At 39.7% G+C, this 20,568-nt stretch overlaps 22 non-coding genes across 22 annotated transcripts; all 22 read left to right on the top strand.

Moving 5' to 3' along the window:
- The first annotated feature begins 247 nt into the window (after positions 1–247).
- On the top strand, positions 248–320 carry TRNAF-GAA (transfer RNA phenylalanine (anticodon GAA)). The gene has a single exon. It is a non-coding gene; the product is annotated as a tRNA-Phe (tRNA).
- Positions 321–916: 596 nt separating this feature from the next.
- On the top strand, positions 917–989 carry TRNAF-GAA (transfer RNA phenylalanine (anticodon GAA)). Its single transcript has one exon. It is a non-coding gene; the product is annotated as a tRNA-Phe (tRNA).
- A 142-nt stretch (positions 990–1,131) lies between these two features.
- On the top strand, positions 1,132–1,204 carry TRNAF-GAA (transfer RNA phenylalanine (anticodon GAA)). Its single transcript has one exon. It is a non-coding gene; the product is annotated as a tRNA-Phe (tRNA).
- An 803-nt stretch (positions 1,205–2,007) lies between these two features.
- On the top strand, positions 2,008–2,080 carry TRNAF-GAA (transfer RNA phenylalanine (anticodon GAA)). Its single transcript has one exon. It is a non-coding gene; the product is annotated as a tRNA-Phe (tRNA).
- A 596-nt stretch (positions 2,081–2,676) lies between these two features.
- Positions 2,677–2,749, top strand: TRNAF-GAA (transfer RNA phenylalanine (anticodon GAA)). Its single transcript has one exon. It is a non-coding gene; the product is annotated as a tRNA-Phe (tRNA).
- Positions 2,750–2,891: 142 nt separating this feature from the next.
- On the top strand, positions 2,892–2,964 carry TRNAF-GAA (transfer RNA phenylalanine (anticodon GAA)). The gene has a single exon. It is a non-coding gene; the product is annotated as a tRNA-Phe (tRNA).
- An 814-nt stretch (positions 2,965–3,778) lies between these two features.
- TRNAF-GAA (transfer RNA phenylalanine (anticodon GAA)) lies at positions 3,779–3,851 on the top strand. Its single transcript has one exon. It is a non-coding gene; the product is annotated as a tRNA-Phe (tRNA).
- Positions 3,852–4,664: 813 nt separating this feature from the next.
- TRNAF-GAA (transfer RNA phenylalanine (anticodon GAA)) lies at positions 4,665–4,737 on the top strand. Its single transcript has one exon. It is a non-coding gene; the product is annotated as a tRNA-Phe (tRNA).
- An 812-nt stretch (positions 4,738–5,549) lies between these two features.
- On the top strand, positions 5,550–5,622 carry TRNAF-GAA (transfer RNA phenylalanine (anticodon GAA)). The gene has a single exon. It is a non-coding gene; the product is annotated as a tRNA-Phe (tRNA).
- An 802-nt stretch (positions 5,623–6,424) lies between these two features.
- On the top strand, positions 6,425–6,497 carry TRNAF-GAA (transfer RNA phenylalanine (anticodon GAA)). The gene has a single exon. It is a non-coding gene; the product is annotated as a tRNA-Phe (tRNA).
- Positions 6,498–7,308: 811 nt separating this feature from the next.
- On the top strand, positions 7,309–7,381 carry TRNAF-GAA (transfer RNA phenylalanine (anticodon GAA)). The gene has a single exon. It is a non-coding gene; the product is annotated as a tRNA-Phe (tRNA).
- An 811-nt stretch (positions 7,382–8,192) lies between these two features.
- TRNAF-GAA (transfer RNA phenylalanine (anticodon GAA)) lies at positions 8,193–8,265 on the top strand. The gene has a single exon. It is a non-coding gene; the product is annotated as a tRNA-Phe (tRNA).
- An 805-nt stretch (positions 8,266–9,070) lies between these two features.
- On the top strand, positions 9,071–9,143 carry TRNAF-GAA (transfer RNA phenylalanine (anticodon GAA)). Its single transcript has one exon. It is a non-coding gene; the product is annotated as a tRNA-Phe (tRNA).
- Positions 9,144–9,946: 803 nt separating this feature from the next.
- Positions 9,947–10,019, top strand: TRNAF-GAA (transfer RNA phenylalanine (anticodon GAA)). Its single transcript has one exon. It is a non-coding gene; the product is annotated as a tRNA-Phe (tRNA).
- Positions 10,020–10,830: 811 nt separating this feature from the next.
- TRNAF-GAA (transfer RNA phenylalanine (anticodon GAA)) lies at positions 10,831–10,903 on the top strand. Its single transcript has one exon. It is a non-coding gene; the product is annotated as a tRNA-Phe (tRNA).
- An 811-nt stretch (positions 10,904–11,714) lies between these two features.
- Positions 11,715–11,787, top strand: TRNAF-GAA (transfer RNA phenylalanine (anticodon GAA)). Its single transcript has one exon. It is a non-coding gene; the product is annotated as a tRNA-Phe (tRNA).
- An 805-nt stretch (positions 11,788–12,592) lies between these two features.
- On the top strand, positions 12,593–12,665 carry TRNAF-GAA (transfer RNA phenylalanine (anticodon GAA)). The gene has a single exon. It is a non-coding gene; the product is annotated as a tRNA-Phe (tRNA).
- Positions 12,666–13,468: 803 nt separating this feature from the next.
- On the top strand, positions 13,469–13,541 carry TRNAF-GAA (transfer RNA phenylalanine (anticodon GAA)). The gene has a single exon. It is a non-coding gene; the product is annotated as a tRNA-Phe (tRNA).
- Positions 13,542–14,352: 811 nt separating this feature from the next.
- On the top strand, positions 14,353–14,425 carry TRNAF-GAA (transfer RNA phenylalanine (anticodon GAA)). Its single transcript has one exon. It is a non-coding gene; the product is annotated as a tRNA-Phe (tRNA).
- An 811-nt stretch (positions 14,426–15,236) lies between these two features.
- Positions 15,237–15,309, top strand: TRNAF-GAA (transfer RNA phenylalanine (anticodon GAA)). Its single transcript has one exon. It is a non-coding gene; the product is annotated as a tRNA-Phe (tRNA).
- Positions 15,310–16,120: 811 nt separating this feature from the next.
- TRNAF-GAA (transfer RNA phenylalanine (anticodon GAA)) lies at positions 16,121–16,193 on the top strand. The gene has a single exon. It is a non-coding gene; the product is annotated as a tRNA-Phe (tRNA).
- An 803-nt stretch (positions 16,194–16,996) lies between these two features.
- TRNAF-GAA (transfer RNA phenylalanine (anticodon GAA)) lies at positions 16,997–17,069 on the top strand. The gene has a single exon. It is a non-coding gene; the product is annotated as a tRNA-Phe (tRNA).
- Positions 17,070–20,568: the final 3,499 nt, after the last annotated feature.

The following is a 20,568-nucleotide window of genomic DNA, read 5'->3' as shown; positions in this document are numbered from 1 at the left end:
CACCAAAAAAGACTTTCTAAACGTCAGACTTACACGCAATAGCTCTTTTGTGAGAGCATTAAACTGAAGATCTAAAGCTCCTGGGTTCGATCCCAGGATTCGGCATGTTTAGTTGCTGTATTTTTGTTACAGAATAGCAATTTACCAGCAGAATCTTTCATTATCAGGTGTTGTTCATCAAGAACACTTAATGCTCTTTTTTTCCCAGCCTAAAACCCCAAATACGGCTTGACATCTTTCACGATTAGCCGAAATAGCTCAGTTGGGAGAGTGTTAGACTGAAGATATAAAGGTTCCTGGTTCGATCCCGGGTTTCGGCATATTTAGTTGCTGTTTTTTTGTTACAGAATAGCAATTTAGCAGCAGAAACTGCCGTGTTCAGGTTCTGGTCTTCAAGTTCATTTCATGTTATTACAGTTTGCATTATTATTAGCCCCAATAAAAGAATTTCTTATTAGTAGAGCTTGGCGAAATAGCTCAGTTGTGAGAACATTAGACTGAAGATCTAAGGGTGTCTTGTTCAATCCTGGGGTTTAGCATGGTTGGGTGTTTGCTTTTGCTACTGAATAGCAATGTAGCAGCAAAAACTGTTGTTTTCAGTTTTTGATCTTGAAAAACATTTTATGTTATTTCAGTTTGCAAAATCTTTAGCTCCAAAAAAAGACATTCTTATCAGTATAGCTTGCCAAAATAGCTCAGTTGTGAGAGCAATAGACTGAAGACCTTAAAATCCCTAGTACGATCGTGGGTTTCCACATGTTTGGGTGTTTGCATTTTGTTACTGAGTAGCAATTCAGCAAAAAGAAATTTAGCAGCAGAAACGTTTATTTTCTGGTTTCGCCCTCTAGGACACTTGATGTTCTTTCAGTTTGCCTTATCTTAAACACCAAAAAAGACTTTCCAAATGTCAGACGTAGCTGCAATAGCTCATTTGGGAGAGCATTAGACTGAAGATCTATAAGTCCCTGGTTCGATCCCGGGTTTCGGCATGTTTAGTAGCTGTATTTTTGTTACAGAATAGCAATTTACCAGCAGAATCTTTCATTATAAGGTGTTGCTCTTCAAGAACACTTGATGCTCTTTTTTTCCCAACCTAAAACCCCAAATACGACTTGACATCTGTCACAATTAGCCGAAATAGCTCAGTTGGGAGAGCGTTAGACTGAAGATCTAAAGGTCCCTGGTTCGATCCCGGGTTTCGGCATATTTAGTTGCTGTTTTTTTTGTTACAGAATAGCAATTTAGCAGCAGAAACTGCCGTGTTCAGGTTCTGGTCTTCAAGAACATTTCATGTTATTACAGTTTGCATTCTTATTAGCCCCAATAAAAGAATTTCTTATTAGTAGAGCTTGGCGAAATAGCTCAGTTGTGACAACATTAGACTGAAGATCTAAGGGTGTCTTGTTCAATCCTGGGGTTTAGCATGGTTGGGTGTTTGCTTTTGCTACTGAATAGCAATTTAGCAGCAAAAACTGTTGTGTTCAGGTTTTGATCTTGAAAAGCATTTTATGTTATTTCAGTTTGCAAAATCTTTAGCTCCTAAAAAAAGACATTCTTATCAGTATAGCTTGCCAAAATTGCTCAGTTGTGAGAGCAATAGACTGAAGACCTTAAAATCCCTAGTACGATTGTGGGTTTCCACATGTTTGGGTGTTTGCAGTTTGTTATTCAGCAAAAAGAAATTTAGCAGCAGAAACTTTCATTTTCAGGTTTCGCCCTCTAGGACACTTGATGTTCTTTCAGTTTGCCTTATCTTAAACACCAAAAAAGACTTTCTAAACGTCAGACTTACACGCAATAGCTCTTTTGTGAGAGCATTAAACTAAAGATCTAAAGGTCCTTGGTTCGATCCCAGGATTCGGCATGTTTAGTTGCTGTATTTTTGTTACAGAATAGCAATTTACCAGCAGAATCTTTCATTATCAGGTGTTGTACATCAAGAACACTTAATGCTCTTTTTTTTCCCAGCCTAAAACCCCAAATACGGCTTGACATATTTCACAATTAGCCGAAATAGCTCAGTTGGGAGAGCGTTAGACTGAAGATCTAAAGGTCCCTGGTTCGATCCCGGGTTTCGGCATATTTAGTTGCTGTTTTTTTGTTACAGAATAGCAGTTTAGCAGCAGAAACTGCCGTGTTCAGGTTCTGGTCTTCAAGATCATTTCATGTTATTACAGTTTGCATTATTATTAGCCCCAATAAAAGAATTTCTTATTAGTAGAGCTTGGCGAAATAGCTCAGTTGTGAGAACATTAGACTGAAGATCTAAGGGTGTCTTGTTCAATCCTGGGGTTTAGCATGGTTGGGTGTTTGCTTTTGCTACTGAATAGCAATTTAGCAGCAAAAACTGTTGTTTTCAGTTTTTGATCTTGAAAAACATTTTATGTTATTTCAGTTTGCAAAATCTTTAGCTCCAAAAAAAGACATTTTTATCAGTATAGCTTGCCAAAATAGCTCAGTTGTGAGAGCAATAGACTGAAGACCTTAAAATCCCTAGTACGATCGTGGGTTTCCACATGTTTGGGTGTTTGCATTTTGTTACTGAGTAGCAATTCAGCAAAAAGAAATTTAGCAGCAGAAACGTTTATTTTCTGGTTTCGCCCTCTAGGACACTTGATGTTCTTTCAGTTTGCCTTATCTTAAACACCAAAAAAGACTTTCCAAATGTCAGACGTAGCTGCAATAGCTCATTTGGGAGAGCATTAGACTGAAGATCTATAAGTCCCTGGTTCGATCCCGGGTTTCGGCATGTTTAGTAGCTGTGTTTTTGTTACAGAATAGCAATTTACCAGCAGAATCTTTCATTATAAGGTGTTGCTCTTCAAGAACACTTGATGCTCTTTTTTCCCCAACCTAAAACCCCAAATACGACTTCACTTCTGTCAGAATTAGCCGAAATAGCTCAGTTGGGAGAGCGTTAGACTGAAGATCTAAAGGTCCCTGGTTCGATCCCGGGTTTCGGCATATTTAGTTGCTGTTTTTTTTGTTACAGAATAGCAATTTAGCAGCAGAAACTGCCGTGTTCAGGTTCTGGTCTTCAAGAACATTTCATGTTATTACAGTTTGCATTATTATTAGCCCCAATAAAATAATTTCTTATTAGTAGAGCTTGGCGAAATAGCTCAGTTGTGACAACATTAGACTGAAGATCTAAGGGTGTCTTGTTCAATCCTGGGGTTTAGCATGGTTGGGTGTTTGCTTTTGCTACTGAATAGCAATTTAGCAGCAAAAACAGTTGTGTTCAGGTTTTGATCTTGAAAAGCATTTTATGTTATTTCAGTTTGCAAAATCTTTAGCTCCTAAAAAAAGACATTCTTATCAGTATAGCTTGCCAAAATAGCTCAGTTGTGAGAGCAATAGACTGAAGACCTTAAAATCCCTAGTACGATCGTGGGTTTCCACATGTTTGGGTGTTTGCAGTTTGTTACTGAGTAGCAATTCAGCAAAAAGAAATTTAGCAGCAGAAACTTTCATTTTCAGGTTTCGCCCTCTAGGACACTTGATGTTCTTTCAGTTTGCCTTATCTTAAACACCAAAAAAGACTTTCTAAACGTCAGACTTACACGCAATAGCTCTTTTGTGAGAGCATTAAACTGAAGATCTAAAGGTCCTGGGTTTGATCCCAGGATTCGGCATGTTTAGTTGCTGTATTTTTGTTACAGAATAGCAATTTACCAGCAGAATCTTTCATTATCAGGTGTTGTTCATCAAGAACACTTAATGCTCTTTTTTTCCCCAGCCTAAAACCCCAAATACGGCTTGACATTTTTCACAATTAGCCGAAATAGCTCAGTTGGGAGAGCGTTATACTGAAGATCTAAAGGTCCCTGGTTCGATCCCGGGTTTTGGCATATTTAGTTGCTGTTTTTTTGTTACAGAATAGCAATTTAGCAGCAGAAACTGCCGTGTTCAGGTTCTGGTCTTCAAGATCATTTCATGTTATTACAGATTGCATTATTATTAGCCCCAATAAAATAATTTCTTATTAGTAGAGCTTGGCGAAATAGCTCAGTTGTGAGAACATTAGACTGAAGATCTAAGGGTGTCTTGTTCAATCCTGGGGTTTAGCATGGTTGGGTGTTTGCTTTTGCTACTGAATAGCAATTTAGCAGCAAAAACTGTTGTTTTCAGGTTTTGATCTTGAAAAGCATTTTATGTTATTTCAGTTTGTAAAATCTTTAGCTCCTAAAAAAAGACATTCTTATCAGTATAGCTTGCCAAAATAGCTCAGTTGTGGGAGCAATAGACTGAAGACCTTAAAATCCCTAGTACGATCGTGGGTTTCAACATGTTTGGGTGTTTGCAGTTTGTTACTGAGTAGCAAGTCAGCAAAAAGAAATTTAGCAGCAGAAACTTTCATTTTCAGGTTTCGCCCTCTAGGACACTTGATGTTCTTTCAGTTTGCCTTATCTTAAACACCAAATAAGACTTTCTAAACGTCAGACTTACACGCAATAGCTCTTTTGTGAGAGCATTAAACTGAAGATCTAAAGCTCCTGGGTTCGATCCCAGGATTCGGCATGTTTAGTTGCTGTATTTTTGTTACAGAATAGCAATTTACCAGCAGAATCTTTCATTATCAGGTGTTGTTCATCAAGAACACTTAATGCTCATTTTTTTCCCAGCCTAAAACCCCAAATACGGCTTGACATCTTTCACAATTAGCCGAAATAGCTCAGTTGGGAGAGTGTTAGACTGAAGATCTAAAGGTCCCTGGTTCGATCCCGGGTTTTGGCATGTTTAGTTGCTGTTTTTTTGTTACAGAATAGCAATTTAGCAGCAGAAACTGCCGTGTTCAGGTTCTGGTCTTCAAGTTCATTTCATGTTATTACAGTTTGCATTATTATTAGCCCCAATAAAAGAATTTCTTATTAGTAGAGCTTGGCGAAATAGCTCAGTTGTGAGAACATTAGACTGAAGATCTAAGGGTGTCTTGTTCAATCCTGGGGTTTAGCATGGTTGGGTGTTTGCTTTTGCTACTGAATAGCAATTTAGCAGCAAAAACTGTTGTTTTCAGTTTTTGATCTTGAAAAACATTTTATGTTATTTCAGTTTGCAAAATCTTTCGCTCCAAAAAAAGACATTCTTATCAGTATAGCTTGCCAAAATAGCTCAGTTGTGAGAGCAATAGACTGAAGACCTTAAAATCCCTAGTACGATCGTGGGTTTCCACATGTTTGGGTGTTTGCATTTTGTTACTGAGTAGCAATTCAGCAAAAAGAAATTTAGCAGCAGAAACGTTTATTTTCAGGTTTCGCCCTCTAGGACACTTGATGTTCTTTCAGTTTGCCTTATCTTAAACACCAAAAAAGACTTTCCAAATGTCAGACGTAGCTGCAATAGCTCATTTGGGAGAGAATTAGACTGAAGATCTATAAGTCCCTGGTTCGATCCCGGGTTTCGGCATGTTTAGTAGCTGTATTTTTGTTACAGAATAGCAATTTACCAGCAGAATCTTTCATTATCAGGTGTTGTACATCAAGAACACTTAATGCTCTTTTTTTTCCCAGCCTAAAACCCCAAATACGGCTTGACATCTTTCACAATTAGCCGAAATAGCTCAGTTGGGAGAGCGTTAGACTGAAGATCTAAAGGTCCCTGGTTCGATCCCGGGTTTCGGCATATTTAGTTGCTGTTTTTTTGTTACAGAATAGCAATTTAGCAGCAGAAACTGCCGTGTTCAGGTTCTGGTCTTCAAGATCATTTCATGTTATTACAGTTTGCATTATTATTAGCCCCAATAAAAGAATTTCTTATTAGTAGAGCTTGGCGAAATAGCTCAGTTGTGAGAACATTAGACTGAAGATCTAAGGGTGTCTTGTTCAATCCTGGGGTTTAGCATGGTTGGGTGTTTGCTTTTGCTACTGAATAGCAATTTAGCAGCAAAAACTGTTGTTTTCAGTTTTTGATCTTGAAAAACATTTTATGTTATTTCAGTTTGCAAAATCTTTAGCTCCTAAAAAAAGACATTCTTATCAGTATAGCTTGCCAAAATAGCTCAGTTGTGAGAGCAATAGACTGAAGACCTTAAAATCCCTAGTACGATTGTGGGTTTCCACATGTTTGGGTGTTTGCAGTTTGTTATTCAGCAAAAAGAAATTTAGCAGCAGAAACTTTCATTTTCAGGTTTCGCCCTCTAGGACACTTGATGTTCTTTCAGTTTGCCTTATCTTAAACACCAAAAAAGAATTTCTAAACGTCAGACTTACACGCAATAGCTCTTTTGTGAGAGCATTAAACTGAAGATCTAAAGGTCCTGGGTTCGATCCCAGGATTCGGCATGTTTAGTTGCTGTATTTTTGTTACAGAATAGCAATTTACCAGCATAATCTTTCATTATCAGGTGTTGTACATCAAGAACACTTAATGCTCTTTTTTTTCCCAGCCTAAAACCCCAAATACGGCTTGACATCTTTCACAATTAGCCGAAATAGCTCAGTTGGGAGAGCGTTAGACTGAAGATCTAAAGGTCCCTGGTTCGATCCCGGGTTTTGGCATATTTAGTTGCTGTTTTTTTGTTACAGAATAGCAATTTAGCAGCAGAAACTGCCGTGTTCAGGTTCTGGTCTTCAAGATCATTTCATGTTATTACAGTTTGCATTATTATTAGCCCCAATAAAAGAATTTCTTATTAGTAGAGCTTGGCGAAATAGCTCAGTTGTGAGAACATTAGACTGAAGATCTAAGGGTGTCTTGTTCAATCCTGGGGTTTAGCATGGTTGGGTGTTTGCTTTTGCTACTGAATAGCAATTTAGCAGCAAAAACTGTTGTTTTCAGTTTTTGATCTTGAAAAACATTTTATGTTATTTCAGTTTGCAAAATCTTTAGCTCCAAAAAAAGACATTTTTATCAGTATAGCTTGCCAAAATAGCTCAGTTGTGAGAGCAATAGACTGAAGACCTTAAAATCCCTAGTACGATCGTGGGTTTCCACATGTTTGGGTGTTTGCAGTTTGTTACTGAGTAGCAAGTCAGCAAAAAGAAATTTAGCAGCAGAAACTTTAATTTTCAGGTTTCGCCCTCTAGGACACTTGATGTTCTTTCAGTTTGCCTTATCTTAAACACCAAAAAAGACTTTCTAAACGTCAGACTTACACGCAATAGCTCTTTTGTGAGAGCATTAAACTGAAGATCTAAAGCTCCTGGGTTCGATCCCAGGATTCGGCATGTTTAGTTGCTGTATTTTTGTTACAGAATAGCAATTTACCAGCAGAATCTTTCATTATCAGGTGTTGTTCATCAAGAACACTTAATGCTCTTTTTTTCCCAGCCTAAAACCCCAAATACGGCTTGACATCTTTCACAATTAGCCGAAATAGCTCAGTTGGGAGAGTGTTAGACTGAAGATATAAAGGTTCCTGGTTCGATCCCGGGTTTCGGCATATTTAGTTGCTGTTTTTTTGTTACAGAATAGCAATTTAGCAGCAGAAACTGCCGTGTTCAGGTTCTGGTCTTCAAGTTCATTTCATGTTATTACAGTTTGCATTATTATTAGCCCCAATAAAAGAATTTCTTATTAGTAGAGCTTGGCGAAATAGCTCAGTTGTGAGAACATTAGACTGAAGATCTAAGGGTGTCTTGTTCAATCCTGGGGTTTAGCATGGTTGGGTGTTTGCTTTTGCTACTGAATAGCAATGTAGCAGCAAAAACTGTTGTTTTCAGTTTTTGATCTTGAAAAACATTTTATGTTATTTCAGTTTGCAAAATCTTTAGCTCCAAAAAAAGACATTCTTATCAGTATAGCTTGCCAAAATAGCTCAGTTGTGAGAGCAATAGACTGAAGACCTTAAAATCCCTAGTACGATCGTGGGTTTCCACATGTTTGGGTGTTTGCATTTTGTTACTGAGTAGCAATTCAGCAAAAAGAAATTTAGCAGCAGAAACGTTTATTTTCTGGTTTCGCCCTCTAGGACACTTGATGTTCTTTCAGTTTGCCTTATCTTAAACACCAAAAAAGACTTTCCAAATGTCAGACGTAGCTGCAATAGCTCATTTGGGAGAGCATTAGTCTGAAGATCTATAAGTCCCTGGTTCGATCCCGGGTTTCGGCATGTTTAGTAGCTGTATTTTTGTTACAGAATAGCAATTTACCAGCAGAATCTTTCATTATAAGGTGTTGCTCTTCAAGAACACTTGATGCTCTTTTTTTCCCAACCTAAAACCCCAAATACGACTTGACATCTGTCACAATTAGCCGAAATAGCTCAGTTGGGAGAGCGTTAGACTGAAGATCTAAAGGTCCCTGGTTTGATCCCGGGTTTCGGCATATTTAGTTGCTGTTTTTTTTTTGTTACAGAATAGCAATTTAGCAGCAGAAACTGCCGTGTTCAGGTTCTGGTCTTCAAGAACATTTCATGTTATTACAGTTTGCATTATTATTAGCCCCAATAAAAGAATTTCTTATTAGTAGAGCTTGGCGAAATAGCTCAGTTGTGACAACATTAGACTGAAGATCTAAGGGTGTCTTGTTCAATCCTGGGGTTTAGCATGGTTGGGTGTTTGCTTTTGCTACTGAATAGCAATTTAGCAGCAAAAACTGTTGTGTTCAGGTTTTGATCTTGAAAAGCATTTTATGTTATTTCAGTTTGCAAAATCTTTAGCTCCTAAAAAAAGACATTCTTATCAGTATAGCTTGCCAAAATAGCTCAGTTGTGAGAGCAATAGACTGAAGACCTTAAAATCCCTAGTACGATTGTGGGTTTCCACATGTTTGGGTGTTTGCAGTTTGTTATTCAGCAAAAAGAAATTTAGCAGCAGAAACTTTCATTTTCAGGTTTCGCCCTCTAGGACACTTGATGTTCTTTCAGTTTGCCTTATCTTAAACACCAAAAAAGACTTTCTAAACGTCAGACTTACACGCAATAGCTCTTTTGTGAGAGCATTAAACTAAAGATCTAAAGGTCCTGGGTTCGATCCCAGGATTCGGCATGTTTAGTTGCTGTATTTTTGTTACAGAATAGCAATTTACCAGCAGAATCTTTCATTATCAGGTGTTGTACATCAAGAACACTTAATGCTCTTTTTTTTCCCAGCCTAAAACCCCAAATACGGCTTGACATCTTTCACAATTAGCCGAAATAGCTCAGTTGGGAGAGCGTTAGACTGAAGATCTAAAGGTCCCTGGTTCGATCCCGGGTTTCGGCATATTTAGTTGCTGTTTTTTTTGTTACAGAATAGCAATTTAGCAGCAGAAACTGCCGTGTTCAGGTTCTGGTCTTCAAGAACATTTCATGTTATTACAGTTTGCATTCTTATTAGCCCCAATAAAAGAATTTCTTATTAGTAGAGCTTGGCGAAATAGCTCAGTTGTGAGAACATTAGACTGAAGATCTAAGGGTGTCTTGTTCAATCCTGGGGTTTAGCATGGTTGGGTGTTTGCTTTTGCTACTGAATAGCAATTTAGCAGCAAAAACTGTTGTTTTCAGTTTTTGATCTTGAAAAACATTTTATGTTATTTCAGTTTGCAAAATCTTTAGCTCCTAAAAAAAGACATTCTTATCAGTATAGCTTGCCAAAATAGCTCAGTTGTGAGAGCAATAGACTGAAGACCTTAAAATCCCTAGTACGATTGTGGGTTTCCACATGTTTGGGTGTTTGCAGTTTGTTATTCAGCAAAAAGAAATTTAGCAGCAGAAACTTTCATTTTCAGGTTTCGCCCTCTAGGACACTTGATGTTCTTTCAGTTTGCCTTATCTTAAACACCAAAAAAGAATTTCTAAACGTCAGACTTACACGCAATAGCTCTTTTGTGAGAGCATTAAACTGAAGATCTAAAGGTCCTGGGTTCGATCCCAGGATTCGGCATGTTTAGTTGCTGTATTTTTGTTACAGAATAGCAATTTACCAGCATAATCTTTCATTATCAGGTGTTGTACATCAAGAACACTTAATGCTCTTTTTTTTCCCAGCCTAAAACCCCAAATACGGCTTGACATCTTTCACAATTAGCCGAAATAGCTCAGTTGGGAGAGCGTTAGACTGAAGATCTAAAGGTCCCTGGTTCGATCCCGGGTTTCGGCATATTTAGTTGCTGTTTTTTTGTTACAGAATAGCAATTTAGCAGCAGAAACTGCCGTGTTCAGGTTCTGGTCTTCAAGATCATTTCATGTTATTACAGTTTGCATTATTATTAGCCCCAATAAAAGAATTTCTTATTAGTAGAGCTTGGCGAAATAGCTCAGTTGTGAGAACATTAGACTGAAGATCTAAGGGTGTCTTGTTCAATCCTGGGGTTTAGCATGGTTGGGTGTTTGCTTTTGCTACTGAATAGCAATTTAGCAGCAAAAACTGTTGTTTTCAGTTTTTGATCTTGAAAAACATTTTATGTTATTTCAGTTTGCAAAATCTTTAGCTCCAAAAAAAGACATTTTTATCAGTATAGCTTGCCAAAATAGCTCAGTTGTGAGAGCAATAGACTGAAGACCTTAAAATCCCTAGTACGATCGTGGGTTTCCACATGTTTGGGTGTTTGCAGTTTGTTACTGAGTAGCAAGTCAGCAAAAAGAAATTTAGCAGCAGAAACTTTAATTTTCAGGTTTCGCCCTCTAGGACACTTGATGTTCTTTCAGTTTGCCTTATCTTAAACACCAAAAAAGACTTTCTAAACGTCAGACTTACACGCAATAGCTCTTTTGTGAGAGCATTAAACTGAAGATCTAAAGCTCCTGGGTTCGATCCCAGGATTCGGCATGTTTAGTTGCTGTATTTTTGTTACAGAATAGCAATTTACCAGCAGAATCTTTCATTATCAGGTGTTGTTCATCAAGAACACTTAATGCTCTTTTTTTCCCAGCCTAAAACCCCAAATACGGCTTGACATCTTTCACAATTAGCCGAAATAGCTCAGTTGGGAGAGTGTTAGACTGAAGATATAAAGGTTCCTGGTTCGATCCCGGGTTTCGGCATATTTAGTTGCTGTTTTTTTGTTACAGAATAGCAATTTAGCAGCAGAAACTGCCGTGTTCAGGTTCTGGTCTTCAAGTTCATTTCATGTTATTACAGTTTGCATTATTATTAGCCCCAATAAAAGAATTTCTTATTAGTAGAGCTTGGCGAAATAGCTCAGTTGTGAGAACATTAGACTGAAGATCTAAGGGTGTCTTGTTCAATCCTGGGGTTTAGCATGGTTGGGTGTTTGCTTTTGCTACTGAATAGCAATGTAGCAGCAAAAACTGTTGTTTTCAGTTTTTGATCTTGAAAAACATTTTATGTTATTTCAGTTTGCAAAATCTTTAGCTCCAAAAAAAGACATTCTTATCAGTATAGCTTGCCAAAATAGCTCAGTTGTGAGAGCAATAGACTGAAGACCTTAAAATCCCTAGTACGATCGTGGGTTTCCACATGTTTGGGTGTTTGCATTTTGTTACTGAGTAGCAATTCAGCAAAAAGAAATTTAGCAGCAGAAACGTTTATTTTCTGGTTTCGCCCTCTAGGACACTTGATGTTCTTTCAGTTTGCCTTATCTTAAACACCAAAAAAGACTTTCCAAATGTCAGACGTAGCTGCAATAGCTCATTTGGGAGAGCATTAGTCTGAAGATCTATAAGTCCCTGGTTCGATCCCGGGTTTCGGCATGTTTAGTAGCTGTATTTTTGTTACAGAATAGCAATTTACCAGCAGAATCTTTCATTATAAGGTGTTGCTCTTCAAGAACACTTGATGCTCTTTTTTTCCCAACCTAAAACCCCAAATACGACTTGACATCTGTCACAATTAGCCGAAATAGCTCAGTTGGGAGAGCGTTAGACTGAAGATCTAAAGGTCCCTGGTTCGATCCCGGGTTTCGGCATATTTAGTTGCTGTTTTTTTTTTGTTACAGAATAGCAATTTAGCAGCAGAAACTGCCGTGTTCAGGTTCTGGTCTTCAAGAACATTTCATGTTATTACAGTTTGCATTATTATTAGCCCCAATAAAAGAATTTCTTATTAGTAGAGCTTGGCGAAATAGCTCAGTTGTGACAACATTAGACTGAAGATCTAAGGGTGTCTTGTTCAATCCTGGGGTTTAGCATGGTTGGGTGTTTGCTTTTGCTACTGAATAGCAATTTAGCAGCAAAAACTGTTGTGTTCAGGTTTTGATCTTGAAAAGCATTTTATGTTATTTCAGTTTGCAAAATCTTTAGCTCCTAAAAAAAGACATTCTTATCAGTATAGCTTGCCAAAATAGCTCAGTTGTGAGAGCAATAGACTGAAGACCTTAAAATCCCTAGTACGATTGTGGGTTTCCACATGTTTGGGTGTTTGCAGTTTGTTATTCAGCAAAAAGAAATTTAGCAGCAGAAACTTTCATTTTCAGGTTTCGCCCTCTAGGACACTTGATGTTCTTTCAGTTTGCCTTATCTTAAACACCAAAAAAGACTTTCTAAACGTCAGACTTACACGCAATAGCTCTTTTGTGAGAGCATTAAACTAAAGATCTAAAGGTCCTGGGTTCGATCCCAGGATTCGGCATGTTTAGTTGCTGTATTTTTGTTACAGAATAGCAATTTACCAGCAGAATCTTTCATTATCAGGTGTTGTACATCAAGAACACTTAATGCTCTTTTTTTTCCCAGCCTAAAACCCCAAATACGGCTTGACATCTTTCACAATTAGCCGAAATAGCTCAGTTGGGAGAGCGTTAGACTGAAGATCTAAAGGTCCCTGGTTCGATCCCGGGTTTCGGCATATTTAGTTGCTGTTTTTTTTGTTACAGAATAGCAATTTAGCAGCAGAAACTGCCGTGTTCAGGTTCTGGTCTTCAAGAACATTTCATGTTATTACAGTTTGCATTCTTATTAGCCCCAATAAAAGAATTTCTTATTAGTAGAGCTTGGCGAAATAGCTCAGTTGTGACAACATTAGACTGAAGATCTAAGGGTGTCTTGTTCAATCCTGGGGTTTAGCATGGTTGGGTGTTTGCTTTTGCTACTGAATAGCAATTTAGCAGCAAAAACTGTTGTGTTCAGGTTTTGATCTTGAAAAGCATTTTATGTTATTTCAGTTTGCAAAATCTTTAGCTCCTAAAAAAAGACATTCTTATCAGTATAGCTTGCCAAAATTGCTCAGTTGTGAGAGCAATAGACTGAAGACCTTAAAATCCCTAGTACGATTGTGGGTTTCCACATGTTTGGGTGTTTGCAGTTTGTTATTCAGCAAAAAGAAATTTAGCAGCAGAAACTTTCATTTTCAGGTTTCGCCCTCTAGGACACTTGATGTTCTTTCAGTTTGCCTTATCTTAAACACCAAAAAAGACTTTCTAAACGTCAGACTTACACGCAATAGCTCTTTTGTGAGAGCATTAAACTAAAGATCTAAAGGTCCTGGGTTCGATCCCAGGATTCGGCATGTTTAGTTGCTGTATTTTTGTTACAGAATAGCAATTTACCAGCAGAATCTTTCATTATCAGGTGTTGTACATCAAGAACACTTAATGCTCTTTTTTTTCCCAGCCTAAAACCCCAAATACGGCTTGACATCTTTCACAATTAGCCAAAATAGCTCAGTTGGGAGAGCGTTAGACTGAAGATCTAAAGGTCCCTGGTTCGATCCCGGGTTTTGGCATATTTAGTTGCTGTTTTTTTGTTACAGAATAGCAGTTTAGCAGCAGAAACTGCCGTGTTCAGGTTCTGGTCTTCAAGATCATTTCATGTTATTACAGTTTGCATTATTATTAGCCCCAATAAAAGAATTTCTTATTAGTAGAGCTTGGCGAAATAGCTCAGTTGTGAGAACATTAGACTGAAGATCTAAGGGTGTCTTGTTCAATCCTGGGGTTTAGCATGGTTGGGTGTTTGCTTTTGCTACTGAATAGCAATTTAGCAGCAAAAACTGTTGTTTTCAGTTTTTGATCTTGAAAAACATTTTATGTTATTTCAGTTTGCAAAATCTTTAGCTCCAAAAAAAGACATTTTTATCAGTATAGCTTGCCAAAATAGCTCAGTTGTGAGAGCAATAGACTGAAGACCTTAAAATCCCTAGTACGATCGTGGGTTTCCACATGTTTGGGTGTTTGCAGTTTGTTACTGAGTAGCAAGTCAGCAAAAAGAAATTTAGCAGCAGAAACTTTAATTTTCAGGTTTCGCCCTCTAGGACACTTGATGTTCTTTCAGTTTGCCTTATCTTAAACACCAAAAAAGACTTTCTAAACGTCAGACTTACACGCAATAGCTCTTTTGTGAGAGCATTAAACTGAAGATCTAAAGCTCCTGGGTTCGATCCCAGGATTCGGCATGTTTAGTTGCTGTATTTTTGTTACAGAATAGCAATTTACCAGCAGAATCTTTCATTATCAGGTGTTGTTCATCAAGAACACTTAATGCTCTTTTTTTCCCAGCCTAAAACCCCAAATACGGCTTGACATCTTTCACAATTAGCCGAAATAGCTCAGTTGGGAGAGTGTTAAACTGAAGATATAAAGGTCCCTGATTTGATCCCGGGTTTCGGCATATTTAGTTGCTGTTTTTTTGTTACAGAATAGCAATTTAGCAGCAGAAACTGCCGTGTTCAGGTTCTGGTCTTCAAGTTCATTTCATGTTATTACAGTTTGCATTATTATTAGCCCCAATAAAAGAATTTCTTATTAGTAGAGCTTGGCGAAATAGCTCAGTTGTGAGAACATTAGACTGAAGATCTAAGGGTGTCTTGTTCAATCCTGGGGTTTAGCATGGTTGGGTGTTTGCTTTTGCTACTGAATAGCAATTTAGCAGCAAAAACTGTTGTTTTCAGTTTTTGATCTTGAAAAACATTTTATGTTATTTCAGTTTGCAAAATCTTTAGCTCCAAAAAAAGACATTTTTATCAGTATAGCTTGCCAAAATAGCTCAGTTGTGAGAGCAATAGACTGAAGACCTTAAAATCCCTAGTACGATCGTGGGTTTCCACATGTTTGGGTGTTTGCAGTTTGTTACTGAGTAGCAAGTCAGCAAAAAGAAATTTAGCAGCAGAAACTTTAATTTTCAGGTTTCGCCCTCTAGGACACTTGATGTTCTTTCAGTTTGCCTTATCTTAAACACCAAAAAAGACTTTCTAAACGTCAGACTTACACGCAATAGCTCTTTTGTGAGAGCATTAAACTGAAGATCTAAAGCTCCTGGGTTCGATCCCAGGATTCGGCATGTTTAGTTGCTGTATTTTTGTTACAGAATAGCAATTTACCAGCAGAATCTTTCATTATCAGGTGTTGTTCATCAAGAACACTTAATGCTCTTTTTTTCCGAGCCTAAAACCCCAAATACGGCTTGACATCTTTCACAATTAGCCGAAATAGCTCAGTTGGGAGAGTGTTAGACTGAAGATATAAAGGTCCCTGGTTTGATCCCGGGTTTCGGCATATTTAGTTGCTGTTTTTTTGTTACAGAATAGCAATTTAGCAGCAGAAACTGCCGTGTTCAGGTTCTGGTCTTCAAGTTCATTTCATGTTATTACAGTTTGCATTATTATTAGCCCCAATAAAAGAATTTCTTATTAGTAGAGCTTGGCGAAATAGCTCAGTTGTGAGAACATTAGACTGAAGATCTAAGGGTGTCTTGTTCAATCCTGGGGTTTAGCATGGTTGGGTGTTTGCTTTTGCTACTGAATAGCAATGTAGCAGCAAAAACTGTTGTTTTCATTTTTTGATCTTGAAAAACATTTTATGTTATTTCAGTTTGCAAAATCTTTAGCTCCAAAAAAAGACATTCTTATCAGTATAGCTTGCCAAAATAGCTCAGTTGTGAGAGCAATAGACTGAAGACCTTAAAATCCCTAGTACGATCGTGGGTTTCCACATGTTTGGGTGTTTGCATTTTGTTACTGAGTAGCAATTCAGCAAAAAGAAATTTAGCAGCAGAAACGTTTATTTTCAGGTTTCGCCCTCTAGGACACTTGATGTTCTTTCAGTTTGCCTTATCTTAAGCACCAAAAAAGACTTTCCAAATGTCAGACGTAGCTGCAATAGCTCATTTGGGAGAGCATTAGACTGAAGATCTATAAGTCCTTGGTTCGATCCCGGGTTTCGGCATGTTTAGTAGCTGTATTTTTGTTACAGAATAGCAATTTACCAGCAGAATCTTTCATTATAAGGTGTTGCTCTTCAAGAACACTTGATGCTCTTTTTTCCCCAACCTAAAACCCCAAATACGACTTGACATCTGTCACAATTAGCCGAAATAGCTCAGTTGGGAGAGCGTTAGACTGAAGATCTAAAGGTCCCTGGTTCGATCCCGGGTTTCGGCATATTTAGTTGCTGTTTTTTTTTGTTACAGAATAGCAATTTAGCAGCAGAAACTGCCGTGTTCAGGTTCTGGTCTTCAAGAACATTTCATGTTATTACAGTTTGCATTATTATTAGCCCCAATAAAAGAATTTCTTATTAGTAGAGCTTGGCGAAATAGCTCAGTTGTGACAACATTAGACTGAAGATCTAAGGGTGTCTTGTTCAATCCTGGGGTTTAGCATGGTTGGGTGTTTGCTTTTGCTACTGAATAGCAATTTAGCAGCAAAAACTGTTGTGTTCAGGTTTTGATCTTGAAAAGCATTTTATGTTATTTCAGTTTGCAAAATCTTTAGCTCCTAAAAAAAGACATTCTTATCAGTATAGCTTGCCAAAATAGCTCAGTTGTGAGAGCAATAGACTGAAGACCTTAAAATCCCTAGTACGATTGTGGGTTTCCACATGTTTGGGTGTTTGCAGTTTGTTATTCAGCAAAAAGAAATTTAGCAGCAGAAACTTTCATTTTCAGGTTTCGCCCTCTAGGACACTTGATGTTCTTTCAGTTTGCCTTATCTTAAACACCAAAAAAGACTTTCTAAACGTCAGACTTACACGCAATAGCTCTTTTGTGAGAGCATTAAACTGAAGATCTAAAGCTCCTGGGTTCGATCCCAGGATTCGGCATGTTTAGTTGCTGTATTTTTGTTACAGAATAGCAATTTACCAGCAGAATCTTTCATTATCAGGTGTTGTTCATCAAGAACACTTAATGCTCTTTTTTTCCCAGCCTAAAACCCCAAATACGGCTTGACATCTTTCACAATTAGCCGAAATAGCTCAGTTGGGAGAGTGTTAGACTGAAGATATAAAGGTACCTGATTTGATCCCGGGTTTCGGCATATTTAGTTGCTGTTTTTTTGTTACAGAATAGCAATTTAGCAGCAGAAACTGCCGTGTTCAGGTTCTGGTCTTCAAGTTCATTTCATGTTATTACAGTTTGCATTATTATTAGAGATGAGCGCCTGAAATTTTTCGGGTTTTGTGTTTTGGTTTTGGGTTCGGTTCCGCGGCCGTGTTTTGGGTTCGAACGCGTTTTGGCAAAACCTCACCGAATTATTTTTGTCGGATTCGGGTGTGTTTTGGATTCGGGTGTTTTTTTCCAAAAACACTAAAAAACAGCTTAAATCATAGAATTTGGGGGTCATTTTGATCCCAAAGTATTATTAACCTCAAAAACCATAATTTACACTCATTTTCAGTCTATTCTGAATACCTCACACCTCACAATATTATTTTTAGTCCTAAAATTTGCACCGAGGTCGCTGTGTGAGTAAGATAAGCGACCCTAGTGGCCGACACAAACACCGGGCCCATCTAGGAGTGGCACTGCAGTGTCACGCAGGATGTCCCTTCCAAAAAACCCTCCCCAAACAGCACATGACGCAAAGAAAAAAAGAGGCGCAATGAGGTAGCTGACTGTGTGAGTAAGATTAGCGACCCTAGTGGCCGACACAAACACCGGGCCCATCTAGGAGTGGCACTGCAGTGTCACGCAGGATGGCCCTTCCAAAAAACCCTCCCCAAACAGCACATGACGCAAAGAAAAAAAGAGGCGCAATGAGGTAGCTGTGTGAGTAAGATTAGCGACCCTAGTGGCCGACACAAACACCGGGCCCATCTAGGAGTGGCACTGCAGTGTCACGCAGGATGGCCCTTCCAAAAAACCCTCCCCAAACAGCACATGACGCAAAGAAAAAAAGAGGCGCAATGAGGTAGCTGACTGTGTGAGTAAGATTAGCGACCCTAGTGGCCGACACAAACACCGGGCCCATCTAGGAGTGGCACTGCAGTGTCACGCAGGATGTCCCTTCCAAAAAACCCTCCCCAAACAGCACATGACGCAAAGAAAAAAAGAGGCGCAATGAGGTAGCTGTGTGAGTAAGATTAGCGACCCTAGTGGCCGACACAAACACCGGGCCCATCTAGGAGTGGCACTGCAGTGTCACGCAGGATGTCCCTTCCAAAAAACCCTCCCCAATCAGCACATGATGCAAAGAAAAAGAAAAGAAAAAAGAGGTGCAAGATGGAATTATCCTTGGGCCCTCCCACCCACCCTTATGTTGTATAAACAAAACAGGACATGCACACTTTAACCAACCCATCATTTCAGTGACAGGGTCTGCCACACGACTGTGACTGATATGACGGGTTGGTTTGGACCCCCCCCAAAAAAGAAGCAATTAATCTCTCCTTGCACAAACTGGCTCTACAGAGGCAAGATGTCCACCTCATCTTCACCCTCCGATATATCACCGTGTACATCCCCCTCCTCACAGATTATCAATTCGTCCCCACTGGAATCCACCATCTCAGCTCCCTGTGTACTTTGTGGAGGCAATTGCTGCTGGTCAATGTCTCCGCGGAGGAATTGATTATAATTCATTTTAATGAACATCATCTTCTCCACATTTTCTGGATGTAACCTCGTACGCCGATTGCTGACAAGGTGAGCGGCGGCACTAAACACTCTTTCGGAGTACACACTTGTGGGAGGGCAACTTAGGTAGAATAAAGCCAGTTTGTGCAAGGGCCTCCAAATTGCCTCTTTTTCCTGCCAGTATAAGTACGGACTGTGTGACGTGCCTACTTGGATGCGGTCACTCATATAATCTTCCACCATTCTATCAATGTTGAGAGAATCATATGCAGTGACAGTAGACGACATGTCCGTAATCGTTGGCAGGTCCTTCAGTCCGGACCAGATGTCAGCATCAGCAGTCGCTCCAGACTGCCCTGCATCACCGCCAGCGGGTGGGCTCGGAATTCTGAGCCTTTTCCTCGCACCCCCAGTTGCGGGAGAATGTGAAGGAGGAGATGTTGACAGGTCGCGTTCCGCTTGACTTGACAATTTTGTCACCAGCAGGTCTTTCAACCCCAGCAGACCTGTGTCTGCCGGAAAGAGAGATCCAAGGTAGGCTTTAAATCTAGGATCGAGCACGGTGGCCAAAATGTAGTGCTCTGATTTCAACAGATTGACCACCCGTGAATCCTTGTTAAGCGAATTAAGGGCTGCATCCACAAGTCCCACATGCCTAGCGGAATCGCTCCGTGTTAGCTCCTTCTTCAATGCCTCCAGCTTCTTCTGCAAAAGCCTGATGAGGGGAATGACCTGACTCAGGCTGGCAGTGTCTGAACTGACTTCACGTGTGGCAAGTTCAAAGGGCATCAGAACCTTGCACAACGTTGAAATCATTCTCCACTGCACTTGAGACAGGTGCATTCCATCTCCTATATCGTGCTCAATTGTATAGGCTTGAATGGCCTTTTGCTGCTCCTCCAACCTCTGAAGCATATAGAGGGTTGAATTCCACCTCGTTACCACTTCTTGCTTCAGATGATGGCAGGGCAGGTTCAGTAGTTTTTGGTGGTGCTCCAGTCTTCTGTACGTGGTGCCTGTACGCCGAAAGTGTCCCGCAATTTTTCTGGCCACCGACAGCATCTCTTGCACGCCCCTGTCGTTTTTTAAAAAATTCTGCACCACCAAATTCAAGGTATGTGCAAAACATGGGACGTGCTGGAATTTGCCCATATTTAATGCACACACAATATTGCTGGCGTTGTCCGATGCCACAAATCCACAGGAGAGTCCAATTGGGGTAAGCCATTCCGCGATGATCTTCCTCAGTTGCCGTAAGAGGTTTTCAGCTGTGTGCGTATTCTGGAAAGCGGTGATACAAAGCGTAGCCTGCCTAGGAAAGAGTTGGCGTTTGCGAGATGCTGCTACTGGTGCCGCCGCTGCTGTTCTTGCGGCGGGAGTCCATACATCTACCCAGTGGGCTGTCACAGTCATATAGTCCTGACCCTGCCCTGCTCCACTTGTCCACATGTCCGTGGTTAAGTGGACATTGGGTACAACTGCATTTTTTAGGACACTGGTGAGTCTTTTTCTGACGTCCGTGTACATTCTCGGTATCGCCTGCCTAGAGAAGTGGAACCTAGATGGTATTTGGTAACGGGGGCACACTGCCTCAATAAATTGTCTAGTTCCCTGTGAACTAACGGCGGATACCGGACGCACGTCTAACACCAACATAGTTGTCAAGGACTCAGTTATCCGCTTTGCAGTAGGATGACTGCTGTGATATTTCATCTTCCTCGCAAAGGACTATTGAACAGTCAATTGCTTACTGGAAGTAGTACAAGTGGGCTTACGACTTCCCCTCTGGGATGACCATCGACTCCCAGCGGCAACAACAGCAGCGCCAGCAGCAGTAGGCGTTACACGCAAGGATGCATCGGAGGAATCCCAGGCAGGAGAGGACTCGTCAGACTTGCCAGTGACATGGCCTGCAGGACTATTGGCATTCCTGGGGAAGGAGGAAATTGACACTGAGGGAG

The sequence above is a fragment of the Pseudophryne corroboree genome, chromosome 4 (assembly GCF_028390025.1).
Source record: "Pseudophryne corroboree isolate aPseCor3 chromosome 4, aPseCor3.hap2, whole genome shotgun sequence".
Taxonomy (NCBI): Eukaryota; Metazoa; Chordata; class Amphibia; order Anura; family Myobatrachidae; genus Pseudophryne; species Pseudophryne corroboree.
The sequence above is the reverse complement of the archived record's forward strand: the minus strand, read 5'-3'. Positions and strand labels throughout refer to the sequence as shown.